The following is a 16,273-nucleotide window of genomic DNA, read 5'->3' as shown; positions in this document are numbered from 1 at the left end:
CAATAACTTCATATAATGTGACACTGTGTAATGTACAGTTTAAAAAATCCCTTTTATTCTACTGGAGTGGGATCTATCCAATGCTGCATCTGTCCTACACCACTGATCTACTTAATGGGTGTAACTACTAAATAAAAAATATCTAGCTACTTCTGTGCATTTCAGTATGACAATTACATGCTTGTCTTCCTAGTTAACCACACCACTTTATACCATAAATGTGTTTCTTATATAATATTATGAAGAAGCTAAATATTAAAACAATAATAAATTTCCCTTTCCCCCTTCCATCCATGGGAGCTGTCAGGTTGGAATGTAAGAAAACAACATCACTTTGTATCACTAAATTTTGTTTATATATTCATTTGAGAAGTGAATTCCAGAAAGGGAGCATTATTTCTGGCTGAAATTTAGCAGGCAAAGGATAGTGAATTCTGTCTCTAAGGCCAGACTTCATGTCACATTCTAGATTCTGGGTCTGCAAACAATGACGTCCAAAATAAATCTGGCCTACAGTCTGTGTTTATAAAGTATAGTTTATTGGAACACAGCTACACCCATTCTTTTGCATATTGTCATTCTTTTTCATATTGGCTACTCTTAGACTACAAAGGCAATACTCAATAGTTGCCACAAATACTCTCTGTCCCACAATGCTCAAAAGATATTCTACCTGGCTCTTTACAGACAAAAATTACTGATCTCTATTCTAGAAATTCTGTGAACTGTGAACTATCGGTTGCATGATGTTAAAACAGACATCATCACACAAATTCTCTGCAAGGATGACATAATTTTTAAAAGTGAATAAACATATTGAAATGCTAAATGAAACTAGTTCTCTTCTAAGCTCCAGAAAATAGAGTCATATCTCATAGCTGAGGGAGCTTTTATCTCTTATTTGGGTATTTAGTTTTTGTTTTACATTTAGGTATATTTCTAATGTTTATTTTTGATTTCTTATCTCCATTGCTTCTTATATCAAAAGCAAAGATTTGGAAAGAGCAATCCACCCACTTCTAAGGAGAGGTGGCAAGACACTTAGGCTAGAAAGAATTTGCCCTGAGTAGTGAGGCATACGTGTTTCTAGTCTAGTCAACGAAGTCTTAAAGAAAACATCTTAAATAGTGAGTTTCTCTTAGAAAAGAATCAAAGGCTGTCTAGCACACTCTGGTTTTCCACAGATGATGCCTCCATTCAACAAACTAATCACTTACTCTGGGTTAGATTCTGTAAGACAATCTGAAACCAACTGACTTTTTATTGCTATAGGACCTTGCACTGTATTACCCAACCACATTTGGAGTGAAATTCCCATACCTCTCTTTGTCAAAAAAATCATTTCTAAAGAGTTTTATAGACTATGGCATGGTACTAGACTAGGCAATCGATGGGCCAAATATAGAGGGCGATGAAAGGTGTGTTAAGAGCAGCCTACAATGAGGATTACAGAAACACTTTCACCAAAGGACGATGATGAATAGACCCATTGGATGAAACCTTTACCAATGGATGTCTGATGTAATAAAGAGTAGATGTCAGCATCCAGGAACTGTGCATGATTTGATGTGAAAATAAACTTTTCCCTTCCTATCTTCTGATAATATTTAAATGCTATTTATTTAAGTTTTTCTTTTGAGGAAGAGATACCCATTGATAGCAGAACCAATAATGAGCCAAATGTACTGAGACTTGCTGGCAGCCAGTCTGACTAGATGGGTAACCATTCTGATAAGTACTTTGTGTGTATGTGTTAAAAGGAGGTGAAGTAAACACTTAAAAATCACCTCTGACTGTTACTAACCTGAAACACTCTTTGAATTATTCCTCCACGCCTCACTCTCCCTTAAGACACTTCCAGTTTGAGTCTGATTACAGGAGATAGAATCCATTGTCAATAATATACTTTCATTAGCTAATTAATAGGTTGTTTAAATTACAATAAGAACGGAATTGCTCATATACTTGTAAAAATTGTCACTGTGTGTATACAGTTGTCTAATGTATTCTGCAATTTTTCCTTGTGAAATTAACAGAGCCTGGGGGAAAATTCAGTTATTAAACTTGAATTTGCATCTGAGACTTTTCAGGACACTACAGAGTTTCAATTTATACGTGAAGTTAACAAGGTACAGAGCTTATGCATTAAATTCCCTTTCTGTTTCTGCCATCTCTGTTCTATTACTTTAATATGGACATAGTACTAGTTATATAACAAAAGTGCTATGTACATCAATACAGTCCTGAGACCAATCTCTTTGTGTAGTTTTATCAAATTTAAATGACATACTTAAAAGGAGTGTCTTTTGAGTATCCTACCAGATATATACAGGCACTGTATTTAAAAAAAAAAAAAAAACCACCATGAAAGAATCTGTTCAGGGGTATTCTTCAAGTGCACTCTACCTGCATAACATGAGGCTGAAGAAGCTCTCAGAAAACTCAGTTGTTTCTGCAAGAAGCATCTTGAATTTTAAACCTTCTAAATGTTGCTTTCAGGAATAGTAGCTCTCAGGGGCAACCTAATCAGCCCTTTTACCTAAAATGTATAAGATAATTTGACCTCTAGAATCTGAGAACTTTCAAGACTGCAGTCGTTTGCATGAATTTCCGAGAAACAAAATTTCTTCATTGTCAATAGTGTCAAATCATAAAAATGTATCCATCTCCTACACCCTTTTAAAATCCTGCATATATATTATATTTATATCTGTTATCAAAATGGCAAAAGGGCAGAATAAATTCTGTCCCACCAAACTATATCATGGGACAGATACTGTTGGTGTTTCTGCAGTTTCCTGGGAATTAGACACTGAGAAGCATAACAACTGTGCAGAAAAAAAGGTGGCATTTAGTGCTTTCCTTCTGGAAAAGACAATGAAAAGCTCTAGAAGCACTCCCACGTGGCAGAGACTGAAATGCAGTATCTACAGAACACATCTGAAAACACTTTTTGCACTATGTAGGCTTATACATACTGCTTCTAACACTAAAGGGAATGTCATTTTTCTGTTTTACATTTAGTTTTACATTGGGCAAAAGAGTGTGAGTGGAGCACATCCAGTGGTGCTACAAGATGCACTGGCTGCCTTGAGACACTCAGCTCCCTAAGGTACCACCAGGGAATCATGTAGGCACCAAGCACTGTAATTGTCATTTTTACTGACAACTGAGTTGGGGTAATATTATATTCCTAAGTAGCATTGATGAAAACATTGGATTATTTGTAGTAAGAACACATTTTAATTTAAATTATTTTTAAAATTTTTAACAAAATTGAAATGAGCTTTTTAAAACTGTATATTTTCAGCATTTCTACTGTTTGTCCAGTAAACTATTTATAAGTGAGATAATCAAATTAGATAATTAATTTAACCCATCTTTTCAAATGAAAAGCACTTTAAAGCTATAAGATGCTTTTAGTCTCTTAAAAAGATACTAGATTTCCTGCGATTATACGGCTTGGCCTATTGTAGAATTATTGACACATTTAATATGTTTGATGAGCCCAACATATGACCTCAATGGTAAAGTTACTGGGTATCATGTTGGATTATTAAATTAAGTCACACTGTGGGGGAAGACTCTTTATTGCATTAGTCATAGTCTTGGCAAGAGGCTGGTGTCATTGTCCAACAGGGTACTTGAGAAAACTTAAGAAGTGATTTTTACCAAAGTGAGGACCACTTAAATGAAACTAGCAATAGAAAGTAAAGTCGGCTGGGCACGGTGGTTGACGCCTGTCATCCCAGCACTTTGGGAGGCTGAGGAGGGTGGATCACCTGAGGTCAGTAATTCAAGACCAGCCTGGCCAACATGGTGAAACCCTGTCTTCACTAAAATACAAAAAAAAAAAAAAAAAATTAGCCGGGCATGGTGGCGGCTGCCTGTAATCCCAGCTACTTGGGAGGCTGAGGCAGAAGAATCACTGGAACCCAGGAGGCGGAGGTTGCAGTGAGCTGAGACTGTGCCATTGCACTCCGGCCAGGGCACAAGAGCGAAACTCCATCTCAAAAAAGAAAGAAAGAAAGAAAGAAAGTCTTCCCAGGATAATAGTGTGGAGTTGTTGCCACACCAGGACTGATGGGCAAAGGGAGGAAGCAAGTATTAGAACCCAGGGAGTAACAGATAGCTTAAAAGAGGATTGTGTCTACTGCCAGCCCATGGCTTGGCAGGGAAGGTGCTATGGGAATAAAACCCCAACCTCCCTCAACGTCTACTTTCTAATCTTTTGTCTATACCTATTGGTTGAAATCCATCTCAGTCCAGAGGGCAAGAGGTCCTCTTAATTAAATTAAAAAATGTCAGCCTCTGGAGGCACAGAGTAGGGTTGATCTAGCAGGATAAAGAATATTAAAAATAGAAGTTAATAATTCATAATTAAATAAATTTCTGAAATAAACTTTTAATGTTTTAAATATGAAACCATGTTTTTTTAAAGTAAATTTAATTGATATTAATAAGGTTCATTTATTCACGTATTCAGCAGAGCTTTAGTGAATACCTACTATATGCCCTCTGCTAAGCACTTAGTAAAATTATTTTATATTATTCCCCTCCTCAGGGATTTTATCATTTTGTTTGAAATATAGATGTGAAAAATCAACTGTTACAACCATACTGTAAGAGGAAATTTAAAAGAAGGAAGAAGAAGAAACTAAACGGTGGCTTCTAGGTCAAAATAAAACACAAACCAAGTGTTAAGGAAGAATAGGGGTTAGACAAGTGGACAATGGGAGAATAGGAGAAATAACCTTATAGGTAAAGTGAGTAGTGCAAATATACGGGGGCTCAAGGAAGCTTGGTTCAGGAAACTAGAACTTTTTCAGTTTTGCTAGAAGGAAGGAAAAACCTAGGGCCAACAAGTTTGGTCTAAATCATTAAGGTACTTTGTTTGATAAGTTAGCAGTTGTGTTTTATCCTAAAATGGATGAGGTGCCAAGGAGGAATTTTAAGCAAGGGAAAGACCTAAAGAGTTTTGCATTCAAGAGATATAACCGTTACAGTTGTGTAGAGGATGCATGGGAAGGGCATAAAACTAGAGAGCAATTAAGAGATTATTACAAAATCCAGAATTGCCAAAGATTTTGTATTAGATTTATCCAGAGAAATAGAACCAATAGGATGCATATATAAAGATATTTATTAAAAGGAATTGGCTCACGTGATTACAGAGGCTGGCATATCCCAAGATATACAGTCTGCAAGTGGTAGAACAAGAAGAGCTGATGGTTTAGTTCCAGTCCAAGTCCAAAGGCCTAAGATTCAGAAGAATCAGTGGTATAAGTTCCAGTCTGGAGGCCTGGAGGCTAAAAACACAGGATGAGTGGATGCTTCCATTCAAGTCTAAATGCAGGTAAAAGAACAATGTCACAGCTAAGAAAGGCAGGAGGAATTCCGAGTTACTTGAGGGTGGGCGAGCTATTTTGTTCTGTTCAGGTTTCCTGCTGATTGAATCGACCTGCCCACATTAGGGAGGACAATCTCTTTTACTCAGTCTACCAACTCAGATGTTAATCTCATCCAGAAACACTCTCACAGACACACTCAGAATAATGTTTGACCAAATGTCAGTCCGCCTCATGGCTCAATCAAGTTGACACATAAAATTAACCATCACAGTCTTGATAGGAAGAGCACAAAGAATATATGCAGTAGAAGTTGGATATCAAATGCCTTGGAGACGATAGTTAAACCTGACGCCCCAGAGTCTGTCTTGAAAACCTGGATAAAATGTGATCTTACTGACCACTGTGAGACACACTGTGGTCTCACAGTGTGTTCAGGTTTAAAAAGCTCTCACAGGGGAGTTCAGGTTTAAAAAGATTTGTCAATGCCTATGAGGTAAACCAGCATATGGGAGAGAAGTCTGCACTAAAGTAAAGATGAGCTTTATATGGTTATTATAAACATTTAAATGGGCAATTTTTATATAATAATTTATTATTATAGCCAAATTATAACTACTCAATATGGGCCATATGATTAAATATAAGACAATTTAGTGCACCAAAGTGGTCTACATTTTCCTTAGAAAAAGAAGAGGTAAAAGCAATAGTCCACTTGTATTGTATGTGCAGATCCATTGTATATTCAGGAAATTAATATATTGATATTGAATAATTTAGTTCAATATTTCTGTTTTATTTTTTGCTTAGATGTTATGCTTTTTCCATTCTCTGTAACTTTTCATACAGCTGTCTGAAAACAATATAGCATTGTTTATTTTGAAGAAAATAATCAATTTAGGTAAACAGCAACTTAATAGAGGGTGATTTTAAAACCCCTTAATTAAATTATCTTTTATTACAAACTGTGTCTTTACAGATAGCATTTTCACAACTCTAGACCTTGCTACATATAAAATTAATATATTTTAATATATAATAATTATATTATTATTAACCATATAGAATCATTATCTAGTTAATTTTTCTTATGTAGAGCTATCTATGTGTGAATATTTTCTGTGTTAACATATCATGGTGAAATGGATAAGCTGAATATCATTTGCAACATCCAAAGGCAAATTAGTTGGTATCAGTTGCTTCCTTAATACTGAATTATAAAACATATTATAACTTTAAGGCAACACAGCTGTTTACAATGTCTCCTCATTTTTCAGCAACCATTCAGTTCCTCCCCTCAATAGAGTGGTTTCTATAGAAGCTTCCAAACACTCTTGTTTCCAAACTCCTCTAAAGCATGCTCTGTACCAAAAAGGTAACATTTTCACTAACTGTTTCATGTGTTTGTTTTAATTTTAACTGTAAAGCCAAATGGTAATCTCCTTGAGGTCAGGGGCCTAATATCTCACTTTGAGCTTCTTAGCCCCTAGCACCCATATTGGTTATATAGTTCTGTGGTCTACATATTAGTAGATTTATTTATTCCTCCTGAGCCTTACTTAAAAAATACTGAAAGGAAATGAGACTATATTTTACATAAGTTATTGCCAGTTAATTTTTAAATGCAGCATAAAATTAAACTTATTGAAGAAATTACCATTTTATACAAAAATAAAGAAAATAAGTAATCTGTAATCTTTAGTCAATATCTTAGGACTTAGATCAAACATCACGTATGGCAGAATTCTTAAGAGAACTCATTACTTTTCACTTTGAATTAAAATTGAAATACATTTTGTAACTGAAATATGTGTAAGTAAACTCACTTAAAAGATAAGCTATATAAATAAACCTAACTTCCTTATTAAAGTTAAAAACATTTATTTTCAACACAAAAATAATAAACTCCCTAACCACACCAAATTTTGTCCTCTTTTTAAAAAACATTTAAATGGGTTTTTGTACAATTAAAAACCATTTTTATTCTTTTATTTCTCTTGTAATTTGTAGGATATTTCTGTGTTTATGTATTTTCATAGACATTGTCATCTATCGGTATTTGTGGGAGATTGGTTCCAGAAACCCTTGTGGATACAAAAATCCTCGGATACTCAAGTCCTTTATCTAAAATGGTATCAGATTTGCATGTAACCTATGCAGATCTTTATGTTCCTTTGAATCATCTCTAGATTACTTATGACACCTAATGTAATATAAATGCTATGTAAATAGTAATGCTGTATTGTTTAAGGAATAATAACAAGAAAAAAGTCTGTATATGTTCAGTACAGATGCAGTTATTCTTTTTTTTTTCCCAAATATTTTTGATTCAGGGTTGGTTGAATCCATGGACACATTGCACACAGATCTGAAGAAACAACTGTATTTATGTCTAAACATAAAGTATTTGTGTCCTCCTAAATTCATTACAAAGTAATATTCTATAAACTGAATTCCACCTTTTAATTTTCCGCACTAGTTAAAAAAAAAAAGAAAACTGTTTGAAAGGACTTAAATTAGGAATTAAGGAAGACCCCAGGTCCAGCAAACCAATGTAACTGTTTCCTGTTCTGCAAACTTCTCAGGCTCTACCAGGACTGACACTTTGCTTCCATAGATGTGAGACCAATGACCTAAATCCTTTTTTGAGTACCCCAAAATTCCACTAAAATTTACAAAAGCAATTATATTCTCATTTTATTGACATTTGAAGCATAATTTTAATTTTAAAATGGCCAGGAATGTATCCTTAAGTCTTCCTACAACATCCTAGAATCTACTCCTAGATGACATTTTAGGGCAAGGAAGACTGTTGCTTATACCTAAACTGTTTTGTTGTTTTGGTTGATTATGAAAACATTATTTTCAAATAGGATATATGATGCATAACAAAATTTAAATACAAATATCTAGGTAGTATTAGGTACCCTGCTCCATTCTCACTAATTTTTACTTGTTATTAGTCATTAATTAATCCAACCCTTGCTGTCTTGCCAAAGTTCAACAGACAAAAATCAAGCTCACCTTCACTGGAAAGACCCCATTTATCTTTCCAATTTTTCCTTCTTTCTTTTCTCCTCCTTACCTACAGGAATGATAGAGAAAAAAAAAAAATTGAATCCCAGTGTGATGCCGCTGGTATGTATAAAAAACCCTTGACAGTCATTTTCCCATCAGCAGTTTCCCTGCTGGCCAGCTTCTAAGTCTCTCCCACTTCCCTTCTCCTCAGGTAGCTGGCTGCTAGATGTTTACTGATTAATTTGCATCAAATGTTCTCCTAGCAACTAACACTAGAATAGGATTAGATACTTTTGTAAAAGACTGTTTTCTGTTAAAGAAGCATAGACTTCCTAAAACACCACAAACATAAACTAATAACATTTAAGCAAAGGTATAATGTGATTCCTTCACATTTTTAAAAGTAATTTTAGCCAGTTGTTTTTTATTGTTGTTTTTATTTGGGGAAAATCAGCAATTTTTTTTTTCTATTTAAAAATTAGCATTTGTGAACACATCTTTTTTTTTTTTTTTTTTTTTTTTTTTTTTTTTTTGTAGACGGAATCTCACTCGCTGCTGCCCAGGCTGGAGTGCAGTGGCGCAATCTCGGTTTACTGTCGTTTACTGCAACCTCTTCGCGATTATCATGCCTCAGCCTCCGGAGTAACTAGGATTACTGGCGCTCGCCACTACGCCCGACTAATTTTTGTATCTTTAGTAGAAACAGGGTTTCACCATGTTGGGCAGGCTGGTGTCAAACTCCTAACCTCAGGTGATCCGCCCGCCTTGGCCTCCCAAAGTGCTGGGATTATAGGTTTGAGCCATCGCGCCTGGCCCACATCCCCATTTAAAACACAGGTAATCCTAACAGTGCAGGAATATATACTGTATACTTTAAATAAAACCACAAAGAATTGGCCTGGTGCGGTGGCTCACGCCTGTAATCCCAGCACTTTGGGAGGCTGAGGCGGGTGGATCACGAGGTCAGGAGATTGAGACCATCCTGGCTAACACAGTGAAACCCCGTCTCTACTAAAAATACAAAAAATTAGCCGGGCGTGGTGGCGGGCGCCTGTAGTCCCAGCTACTGGGGAGGCTGAGGCAGGAGAATGGCGTGAACCCGATAGGTGGAGCTTGCAGTGAGCCGAGATCGCACCACTGCACTCCAGCCTGGGCGACAGAGCGAGACTCCAAGACTCCGTCTCAAAAACAAACAAACAAAAAAACACAAAGAATTTATGTTATTTTGTAATTATCAGTGCAAGACATTTAAATGAAAACAAATAGGTCTAGTTTCTAATGGCCAGTTATATAGAGAACACAGTCAATTTTCCTATAAAATGTGATTCATTTTTATTTTTTGAATAAAAATAACATGAAACACAAAAGTTTTCATTAAGATTTACTTTAACTGAAAAGTTAATAAACTCATTTTCCCTATTTCTCAAAAAGTCTTAGTGTCACCATTTATATATAAACTTTGATAACAATTTTTAATATCAAATTATTACTTAATGGAAAGAAAAGCCATAAGAGAAAATATAACATGTATAATAAATCATGCATAGTAACATTAAATACACTGACCAACAGGACATGATATCTTAGCAGGTCTTTGAAATAAGAGGAAGAAATATTTTATTATGCCCCATTAAGATTTTAATTTAGCAGACAACAATGCAAGAGTAGAAAGTAAGATATTTAGTGTGATCAATAATAGTTTCAGGTTTTAAAGTTATTAAGTTTAAAAGTGGTAATCTCAAGGCTGTAAAACACTTTATAACTTCAAAAATCTAAGATTCAAAAAATAAAAACCTATAGTTTAATCATCTGGTGGAGATAACAGAATATTTTTCCTAGAGGTAAGAATAAAGCAGCAAATCCTTCATATAGAAATGCATTACCGATTCAGCTATGATGGTGATTACCCCTAGAATATTAGAAGACTGATATTTATGTAAATTTCCTTTTCCACTAATAGTTTATTGTTTTCTACGTGGGCATTTCTTAAATCTCACATGTGCTTTTAAGAAATCTGAAATATAAATAATAACCACTTATTTCAAGTTTCAAGACTTTTTAGTTAGGTAGTATATTGAAAACCAAATTCAAATTTTAGAAATTGCATATATAGATACTGTAACTTTTTAGCACCTTGATAGATGATTGTAAAATAAATGATCTAGGGTTAGAGACACGGGAACCCATATTTGTTGAAGACTTACTCTATACTAGGTACAGTGTCAGATTTTTAAATAAACTGTCTCATATAATCATATCCAAAACAGTTAATATGATATTATCCTCAAATTATGGATCCTATCTGAGATTCAGAAATGTTAAATTGCTCCCAAAGGCCACAGAACAAAGTTGAAAATCATGACTGTGGGACACCAAATCTGATTCCTTTCACTATATAAACAACCTCCCATAATTATGGAAGAACATTCTCCACCCCCCAAGTACTTTAGTTATTGATACCCAAGTTTCACAAAGTACTCAGCCAGACTTGGCCTGGACTTTAAAATTACTACTTTCTTCTTCCCCTTACGGCTTATCAAAATCCCCACCATTTTCAGATACCAGTGATAAAAGACTAAACTAACCTGCATAAAAATATGAGATTAAACAACCGATTTTAAATGTTTATCTTCAGGTAGAGAATAAAATGGAATTTGATTGGAGACACTGAGTTTTTGTGTGTTTGTGTGTGTGTAAATGATTGTCTTGCTAATTCATACATACATTCACACACACACACATACACACCTCACACATTCCCTCAAGGATGCCTTTCTCCTCCATCTTTGCATAGTCCAACGTAAGAAACACTCTTTGTTAATGAGATTTGAAGAATAGATGTCCCTGATCCATCCACTGACCTATCAAAGGGTTCCAGATCAATCCTGTGTGGTAAGCCATTGACTCCTGTTAAAACCATGGCTATACTGATAATGAATGAAAAAATGTAGAAGGAGAATAACCTGTTGTTATCAGCTGAATTTTGATCTCCCCTGAGTAGCACCAAGCAAGAGATTCAGACAGCAAGGTTTTGGAAATGTATTATTACAATTACATGTGTTCAATGATGTCACCCACATTTTGAAGAGCACATCATTAAGAAATATGAGCTAAGTGCCTACTTTCAAAACCTTGGAAGAAAAATAACGGCTTAAACTGCTATAAGCAGATGCAATACTAAAGGACAAAATGATTTTTATATATGCTCTTTGTTGCAAAAATGAAAGGCAAAATTGAGAACTAATGCTTTACAGAGTCCAATATGATGCCCTTACTAAAGGTGGAAGAGGGAAATGGCATCTAGAGGGAATAGTAAAAGAAGTGAGCAATAATAAATACTAAAATAAACTCTGGAAAATATGCTGCAGTACCAACAACTTGAAAACACTTAATAATTCAACAGAGAAAAATAAATAAGGTATTGCCTTAGTTGTTTATGAACATGCAAAAGAGAAAAAGAAAAAAATCTCTGCAGTGGCCTGAAGCAGTAGGGAACCAGTGAGTTAGAAAAAGTAAATAATGCTTTAAGCAAGATATCCTGCCACTGTCCTCAACCCATAAACACAACAGTATATCAGTTTTATCAGAAATTATAGAGAGTGTTAAGCAAATTATACTTTGTAAAACATTAAAAATATTTTTACAGTAAAATTCCAATACACTGTCTATACCCAGAGCAGCTATTGCCTATGAGTGATAGTGGCTGATAAAATAGCCCTACTTATGTAATGCCACACAAGACATTCTTGCTGAAAAATATTCTTAGACACAAAAAACCTCCAGAGGGAATAGATCCAGCTCAGTGAAGCTCTCCACTCCAACTCCTACATTGTCCTCAGTTTACTACCCCAACTCCTGCCATCATCCTTGGTATCTTCGGCTCATTTGATCAACTCTTCCAACAATCCAAATTTAAGACCCTTGACAACTTCTTATCCCACCATATCTACCCTTATGGTAAACTTGAGCAAACTCATAATCACCATCACACTCAGGGTCTGGCAATGGCTCTATCTGAAATCTCAAATTCCAAAATCCCACTCTGATTACAATTCTGCGTCATATTCACTCTTCCTCTGGATCATTTCAGCTACATCTGGGCTTCACCTCATTAAAGTTTCTAGTTCCAGACTACCATCCCTTTCTCCCAATACATTAGCTTCCTCTTGAACTCACTACTCTGTATAACTGGCTGAGACTTCAAGGTGTTACAGTTCAATTACTTCTATTCTTCCACCCCAGACTCTGCACACAGAGGATTCAATCAACCCAAAACTTTTGCTATTTTCACACCTGGCTTGCCTGTGCGATACATTACTTTGACAATCGTATTTACTAACTTCAGCCTGGTCCAAGTGGCATTGACCTTCCATTATCAGTCAGTGGCCAACTGTTAGAACAGTGATCTCCTATTCCTGAGTGGCCACTCAAAATATTCACCATCACCCTCAAAAGCTTTACCTAGTGGTGTGCTAGTAAATGTTCAATCAACAGCCCTTTGAAAACAACACAAACAAAAACACCGAAATTTGTAGCATTTACTGATTTTCAAACTGTAAATGCTTCCAACCATGGCTGATTCCAAACTACTAACGTGACATCACTGGATGCAGAGTGGGGAAGAAATGTGTGGTAAGTAGCATACCTTCATATGGCCTTTCCACCAAATACAACCTGGTATCTGTTCTCAGACATAATAGATATAAATAATCTCAAGAGTATAATTAACAGTGAAAGGTAGTAAAATAATTAGGAAACCATGACTCTTGAGTATTGATTACCTTTACTTTAATATAATTTAACTATAAATTTATGAAATTTACATTTTAATAACAGCCAAGTTTAACAACTAGCTCTCAAAATTCTTGAAAACTCAGCGATTAGCTCCTGTAAGCTTCAGCACATCACTGCCCTTGCACCATTGCGAACTTCCATTTCTCTTAGCTGATGATCCTGCCTCATACTCTACTGAAACACATTCAAGATTGCCCATTAACGAAATTTAAAACATCCCTTGACCCCTGACCTTGTGTCTACATCTACTTATCTGACTTTTTTATACCTGCATATCATTTTTATCAGAAATTCCATTAAAAAGAGTCCATATTACAGTAGTAGTTTCTATATCCTTACTCTCATTCCTTGCTTTTTCTCTGAAATTTTATGACATCACTATGGGAAAAAGCCATAAATTACATCCAAAATGCAAGGATTTTTTTCTTTCAGTTTTCCAATTGCTTTTTTAAGCAACTCTTGCAGCATTTGGCTCTATTGCATCTTCTTTCTGTCTTAAATGTTCTTTCTTCCTGACTGCTGTTTGGCCTTAGGCATTCTGTGAACCGTGAGAGACTGGGTATGGTACCCTCCATAAGCATCCCTGCAAGGACCAGCTAGCTGATCAAACTGGCCCCCCTAAGCTGAAGAGTGTTGGCCAGGTAAACAAAATATTTGCTGCAGTTGAGGCTGGGAGACTCATAGTCTTTCCAGATGTAGTGAGTACAGAAGCTCTTGCCTGTTTTCTTGAGAAGAGATGACTACTTAGTAAACCACTTGGCTCCTGGGCCTCTCACACTTATGGGATTGCTGTTGCTTCTTGCATCCCAGAAGTTGAACCTGAGGCCCAATACCTAGATAAAAGAAAGAACACATCTAAGGGGGCCCAGCAAAAGGGGGAATATATTCAGAACACTTAGAACAGGTGACTCAAACTGAAATAGAACTGAAGCGGAGGTGAAAACACAGCTAGAATAAAATTAAGATATACACACAGACACACACACACACACACACATACTCAGGACAGTGCATGTTTTCAAAACATTCGTGATCTGGCATCAGCTCATTAGCTCAGTTTTCGTTCTCTAAACCCAACCCAGTAGATATCTCAGGAGGTACAGGAAAGGTGGTACATCTGGAACCCAATGAGAAAACTGTGAGAAATACTGCAGGAGATAAAAGGTGGTTAGGCTCTTGCATGAGTAACTTCAGATAAGAGAGGACCACATAGCGCAGGCTTACACGAATGGCAAGAACCAGAAAGATAACATTGAATGCTGGCAAAAACTAGAGAGTAGGATAAGTGCTAGTAGGAGAGCAAATGCTGATTTATAGAGCAATCTACCAGTCTGTAATGAAATATTTGTGTATCCTATGACTCACCAATCCTGCTTCCAAGTATATCAGAACGTCAGGATGTAACTGTCCAGTTTATGTGCTGGCCAACTCCAGGGCTTATCTTTCACACAGGGTACTGCAAATGTATACTACATATAAAATTACTTGTGTTTTATAGACACACAAAGTTCAAACAAATGTTCAGTTGCTACATTTATAACTCATTGAAAAATAGGATGAACGTGTTGAAAAATCCTTTGATATTAATACATATAATTAATTTAAATAGGTGGCTATATTCATTTCTAATAAAAGGGTAAAATAGTAGAAATTCTTTATGTCTAACCTATGTTTTTAATAAAAGTCATCTATTATGATTAGAAATATTTAAAAATGTATGGAGGCAAAAACAATCAGATATATCATACATAATATTATGTGCTTTCCTATCTTGTTTCTTAAATAATTTTATCTTGACCTGTCAGTGAGAATTTTTCCCCTCACCTCTCATAATTCAGTATCCTGAATCCAGAGAAATGGCTGTTTCCATCTGTACCACTTAGAATAATCAATACTTAGTTAAGTTCATGCATAATAATGAATATGTATCTCCCAAAACATGCTTTGCCAAATTTTGGTATATAATTTTATCCAAGATCAGGACCTTGACAGAAGGGTCTGCATTTTCTGCATTTTCTGCATTTTCATTTCATTTTACAAGGGATAGGGGAATGCTGACTATCTACTTTCCACTTTTTCCCCATATTATTGCTTTGTAAAAGGAAGCATTCTGCCACAGTGAAATAGACATGTGTTTCAGAAAATTCTCCCTTTAGGCCCAAACATGGGCTAACTTCAATAAATGGAAGTGGCATAGTTTACAGAATTGGTTTCTCACGAAGTATTTAGTTGAATCAGCTTTTTAGATGCCTTCAGATTTTTAACAGAAGCAAAAGAAAAAGCATTCTTCCAGCACCAAGAAAACACTTTGCCACAGATAATTGTCTCATTTAATTTGCATTCCATTGCATACCAAACTGAAAAATAACAATACTCAGGAGTCCAATCCGATGGAAGACTTCCTATCAAGTAATAAAGTGATAAGAGAAATAAAATGGGAGAGGAAGAAGGGCTGGGAGTAGTGACTCAGTGAAGTTGATGGGTTGGTTGCAAATTCCCAAGTTCAAGTTATCAACCTTTCTTCCTGCTTTACTAATAGCTCCTCTTCCACCAGAAAAAAAAAAAAATACAGACAGCCTAAGATATCAGCTGACAAACCTCATTATTGATGGCATCGGGTGGTAGATCAATGCTGGAGGAAAATCAATAGTAAAAATATTTTTCAGTGGTGCATACAGATGAAGAGTCTCAGCATCATTTCTTGATGGAAACCACAAAAGTTCACACACCCTCAAGAGTCATTGTTTCATAGGAGGCAAGACCTTACTTGGTTTTTAGAGCTACTAATTTGCTCCTATATGTTTTCCTGTGTTGTAGAATCCGTAACTGTTTGCTACAAAACAGCAAGGCAGAAGGAAGGAAGGAAGGGAGGGAGGGAGGGAGTGAGGAAGGGAGGGAGGGAGGAGAAGGGAAGGACAAGGCAGGAGGTGAAAGAGAGATAAAGATTCCACTAAAAATAAAATATAATTTCTCATATAGTGGTTTGATTCATGGATATTTACTACATATATGTCCATTTAATAAGTGTAAAGACTGGAAACCTTAAGCATTAGAAAACATGCCTAAATTGAAAAGAGTATATCAATTTTTCATTTGAAGAGAGTAACTAAAAA

General features: G+C 35.7%; 1 long non-coding RNA gene across 2 annotated transcripts in view; it reads right to left on the bottom strand.

The window, feature by feature from the left end:
* LOC129534551 (uncharacterized) overlaps positions 1–16,273 on the bottom strand; it is a 964,006-nt gene that overhangs the window by 421,744 nt on the left and 525,989 nt on the right. The window contains exons 8-9 of one of the 2 annotated variants that reach the window (XR_010134327.1): positions 8,373–8,433; positions 5,165–5,309 (exon numbers count right to left, since the gene is read on the bottom strand). This is a non-coding gene — a long non-coding RNA (uncharacterized lncRNA). The remainder of the gene's footprint in view (positions 1–5,164; positions 5,310–8,372; positions 8,434–16,273) is intronic. The other variant, XR_010134328.1, reaches the window with a different exon arrangement.

The sequence above is a fragment of the Gorilla gorilla genome, chromosome 5 (genome assembly GCF_029281585.2).
Source record: "Gorilla gorilla gorilla isolate KB3781 chromosome 5, NHGRI_mGorGor1-v2.1_pri, whole genome shotgun sequence".
NCBI lineage: Eukaryota > Metazoa > Chordata > Mammalia > Primates > Hominidae > Gorilla > Gorilla gorilla.
Note: the sequence above shows the minus strand (reverse complement) of the source record. Positions and strands in the feature narration are given on the sequence as shown.